Source organism: Schistocerca gregaria, unplaced genomic scaffold, assembly GCF_023897955.1.
Source record: "Schistocerca gregaria isolate iqSchGreg1 unplaced genomic scaffold, iqSchGreg1.2 ptg000988l, whole genome shotgun sequence".
Taxonomy (NCBI): Eukaryota; Metazoa; Arthropoda; class Insecta; order Orthoptera; family Acrididae; genus Schistocerca; species Schistocerca gregaria.
The window spans coordinates 7,501-12,500 of NW_026062338.1; the positions used below are offsets into that span (position 1 = coordinate 7,501).

Consider the following 5,000-nt stretch of genomic DNA (forward strand, 5'->3'; position numbering starts at 1 on the left):
ATCCTTCCGGTGTCCGGGCCTGGTGAGGTTTCCCGTGTTGAGTCAAATTAAGCCGCAGGCTCCACTCCTGGTGGTGCCCTTCCGTCAATTCCTTTAAGTTTCAGCTTTGCAACCATACTTCCCCCGGAACCCAAAAGCTTTGGTTTCCCGGAGGCTGCCCGCCGAGTCATCGGAGGAACTGCGGCGGATCGCTGGCTGGCATCGTTTATGGTTAGAACTAGGGCGGTATCTGATCGCCTTCGAACCTCTAACTTTCGTTCTTGATTAATGAAAACATACTTGGCAAATGCTTTCGCTTCTGTTCGTCTTGCGACGATCCAAGAATTTCACCTCTAACGTCGCAATACGAATGCCCCCGCCTGTCCCTATTAATCATTACCTCGGGTTCCGAAAACCAACAAAATAGAACCGAGGTCCTATTCCATTATTCCATGCACACAGTATTCAGGCGGGCTTGCCTGCTTTAAGCACTCTAATTTGTTCAAAGTAAACGTGCCGGCCCACCGAGACACTCAACTAAGAGCACCCTGGTAGGATTTCAACGGGGTCCGCCTCGGGACGCGCAAGCACGCCTTCGGCTCGCCCCACCGGCAGGACGTCCCACGATACATGCCAGTTAAACACCGACGGGCGGTGAACCAACAGCGTGGGACACAAATCCAACTACGAGCTTTTTAACCGCAACAACTTTAATATACGCTATTGGAGCTGGAATTACCGCGGCTGCTGGCACCAGACTTGCCCTCCAATAGATACTCGTTAAAGGATTTAAAGTGTACTCATTCCGATTACGGGGCCTCGGATGAGTCCCGTATCGTTATTTTTCGTCACTACCTCCCCGTGCCGGGAGTGGGTAATTTGCGCGCCTGCTGCCTTCCTTGGATGTGGTAGCCGTTTCTCAGGCTCCCTCTCCGGAATCGAACCCTGATTCCCCGTTACCCGTTACAACCATGGTAGGCGCAGAACCTACCATCGACAGTTGATAAGGCAGACATTTGAAAGATGCGTCGCCGGTACGAGGACCGTGCGATCAGCCCAAAGTTATTCAGAGTCACCAAGGCAAACGGACCAGACGAGCCAATCCGATTGGTTTTGATCTAATAAAAGCGTCCCTTCCATCTCTGGTCGGGACTCTGTTTGCATGTATTAGCTCTAGAATTACCACAGTTATCCAAGTAACGTGGGTACGATCTAAGGAACCATAACTGATTTAATGAGCCATTCGCGGTTTCACCTTAATGCGGCTTGTACTGAGACATGCATGGCTTAATCTTTGAGACAAGCATATGACTACTGGCAGGATCAACCAGGGAGCTGCGTCAACGAGAGCTGAGCAGCCGGCCGCCCGGGAGTGTGTCCCGAGGGCCCGCGCGAACACGCAAGCGTCCGCTCAATTATTCTGCAAACAGGAGGAGGCTGAGCTCCCCTGCACGATACACCTCGAAACCCTCTCAGGTCCCGGCGGCGCGCAGCGCCGTCCTAAGTACTTGGTCGGGTTCGAGAGAGGCGCAATCGCCCGGAGATGGGCGAGTAGACGCTTTCAGTGCGAACACCCGTGCTCCCAACTGAGCTTGCCGCTGCCGACAGAGGCCCGGGAGCGTGCTGTCGTGGCATTGCCGGCGGGAAACAACACGCGCCACCTACGGTGACCGGCAGCTCCAACGCCAGCGCCACAGAAGGGCAAAGCCCCACTTGGGTGCAGAAGCGAACTCTCCCAGCACAGCGCACGCGCCAACACGTCCGCAGAGCTGCGATACAAACCACCTGCGAGAACCGCTGGGGGCGACCGAGCAGCAGACGGCGTCGCGACGCCGAGTGCCGGGCGGCGGCGCATCCTCAACGCACACAGTCCGCAATCGGACCAGCACACTGCAGATGTCCACCGCGCTTCGCACCGGGCTCGGCAGAACCCACTTTGGCCGCCTGGCGCCGCGCGCAGGGTGCGCCGGCGCATAGCTGGGACGCCAGCCGGGCCCGTCGGCCGGCGCTCCTGCCACTGGGCGCCCCCCACCAGCCGGCTGTAGTGCGTGCGCTCACGCAGCGCGCGGCCAGCACGCCGGGCGGCCCCCCCTCACCGGCCGGGGACTGTCCCGCCAAGCCACAGCCTCGTATCGCTTCATACCCACATGGCCAACTCAGGTTCGGGGGCATGGCGGGTACCGCCGAAACAACCGGTTCATAGATGTACCGATCGTCGCTATCACCGATGCACCTGCAGCGCGAACAACCGCTCAACAACTGATTTCCAGTTCATTTGCGGATCTTTGGCAGCAAACGTATACGTCAATCTACATTTGCGAAATCTACGATTCTGGCATGCCTGCATGTTATGTGTCACGACACGCTACATCAGCCCACATACACACTGCGGCATGTACACGAGAGAACACGTGGAAGATGGTCCGCGCACGTGTGCAATGTCCCTTGCGCGGTCGACTGTCAACCGGCCTCTGTAGCATGTCGCAGATGTGGAACGCGGTCCACCGTGCTATCATGTTGTGTGGGGCAATACGATTAAATAGGAAAACCCTCGTCGCTACATCAACAGACGGCTCACGCTGATTCCCGGCAGAGGGAGGAGGGGGGGGGGGGGGGGGGCCAACATGCAATACTTTCGTCCGTACCTACCTACCACATGTCTGTACGGCGTACAACAGTGCAATCTCGCTGTAATGGGGAGACGAGACAAGTAGCATCGTGCACAACATATGGCCCTTATGATTCGCCATTGTAGGGCGCAGCCGGTGTACGGTCAAGCATGTGCCACACACACGCGAGACAGATGTAACGACGGATGATCAGTGTGGGTTACGCGTACATCAGCGGACAGTCCACACAGGCCGTACCACAACGTACACTGACTGCATCGACAACCGAATGCAACTGAACAGCTGCAAGGCTCATTTCACAAACAAACGCCTGACCGACCAGCTTGGAAGGGCAGGAGGGGAGGGCGATATTCGTTCTGTAGCGGTACACCCTTCCAGTGGTTAGCGGGACTGTGTAGAAAGTACGCAACACTCGAAAGACCTTTATGTGAGGGTACGCACCATGGCATCAAGAAATACACATGACACCAGAGGATCCAAGCAGTGAACTATGTTCAGAGGGTTGCTGTTAGGCAAAGCTACATTCCTGTGACGTTACATGTGACAGTTAAGGTGCAGCGTAAGTTAGGTTAAGGTGCAGCGTAAGTTAGGTTAAGGTGCAGCGTAACTTAGGTTAAGGTGCAGCGTAAGTTAGGTTAAGGTGCAGCGTAACTTAGGTTAAGGTGCAGCGTAACTTAGGTTAAGGTGCAGCGTAACTTAGGTTAAGGTGCAGCGTAAGTTAGGTTAAGGTGCAGCGTAACTTAGGTTAAGGTGCAGCGTAAGTTAGGTTAAGGTGCAGCGTAAGTTAGGTTAAGGTGCAGCGTAACTTGGGTTAAGGTGCAGCGTAACTTGGGTTAAGGTGCAGCGTAACTTGGGTTAAGGTGCAGCGTAACTTGGGTTAAGGTGCAGCGTAACTTGGGTTAAGGTGCAGCGTAACTTGGGTTAAGGTGCAGCGTAACTTGGGTTAAGGTGCAGCGTAACTTGGGTTAAGGTGCAGCGTAACTTGGGTTAAGGTGCAGCGTAACTTGGGTTAAGGTGCAGCGTAACTTGGGTTAAGGTGCAGCGTAACTTGGGTTAAGGTGCAGCGTAACTTGGGTTAAGGTGCAGCGTAACTTGGGTTAAGGTGCAGCGTAACTTGGGTTAAGGTGCAGCGTAACTTGGGTTAAGGTGCAGCGTAACTTGGGTTAAGGTGCAGCGTAACTTGGGTTAAGGTGCAGCGTAACTTGGGTTAAGGTGCAGCGTAACTTGGGTTAAGGTGCAGCGTAACTTGGGTTAAGGTGCAGCGTAACTTGGGTTAAGGTGCAGCGTAACTTGGGTTAAGGTGCAGCGTAACTTGGGTTAAGGTGCAGCGTAACTTGGGTTAAGGTGCAGCGTAACTTAGGTTAAGGTGCAGCGTAACTTAGGTTAAGGGGCCAACGTGGGTTAGGTTAAGGGGCCAACGTGGGTTAGGTTAAGGGCCAACGTGGGTTAGGTTAAGGGCCAACGTGGGTTAGGTTAAGGGCCAACGTGGGTTAGGTTAAGGGCCAACGTGGGTTAGGTTAAGGGCCAACGTGGGTTAGGTTAAGGGCCAACGTGGGTTAGGTTAAGGGCCAACGTGGGTTAGGTTAAGGGCCAACGTGGGTTAGGTTAAGGGCCAACGTGGGTTAGGTTAAGGGCCAACGTGGGTTAGGTTAAGGGCCAACGTGGGTTAGGTTAAGGGCCAACGTGGGTTAGGTTAAGGGCCAACGTGGGTTAGGTTAAGGGCCAACGTGGGTTAGGTTAAGGGCCAACGTGGGTTAGGTTAAGGGCCAACGTGGGTTAGGTTAAGGGCCAACGTGGGTTAGGTTAAGGGCCAACGTGGGTTAGGTTGCCAGAGATGTGTCAAATCAGGATGTACGTTTGGCTGGTGTCAGGTGGTGGGTTGGTTCGATGCCTTTATAAGGAGTGTGGCCAAAGGGTATTTTATTACTTGTACCTTTTGTGTTGTGGCGTGGCGTTGCGTCCTGTGTTGATACTGGGTGGACCACTGTGGGTGTTGCTGGCTGATTTGAGCTGCGTTGTTTGCGGGTGGTGTGAGACATTCTGTCTTATTAGTGGACGTGACGTTCCTCTTGTCGTTCTTTGGATAGTGTCCTGTGGCAGCGAGGATAAAATGGATGTTGTTGAACGATAGTGCTTTGGTGCTTTCGCTTTGTTACACACAGAGTGGACTGTGAGATAGGGTGACTGGGTCGAGTGCGGTTCACACTGTCCTCCCCAGTTTACAGTATGTATCATCTATGTATGTGGTCCTGCATCATTTACTAAGCAGGGACGTCAGACGACTGAAATATTAGTTATGTACTGATGTAAAGCAGAATGCTTACCTTCCACCAGTGGGCGAGTATCGACTCTGCCCGAGCGTTGCCACCGCAGGAAGCGGTGTCGGAAACA

General features: G+C 54.1%; 1 non-coding gene across 1 annotated transcript in view; it reads right to left on the reverse strand.

Annotated features, from left to right (window-relative positions):
- Positions 1-1,313, reverse strand: part of LOC126326394 (small subunit ribosomal RNA) — a 1,893-nt gene extending 580 nt beyond the window's left edge. The window contains exon 1 of the ribosomal RNA XR_007560643.1: positions 1-1,313. This exon is cut by the window's left edge and continues 580 nt beyond it. This is a non-coding gene — a ribosomal RNA (small subunit ribosomal RNA).
- Positions 1,314-5,000: the final 3,687 nt, after the last annotated feature.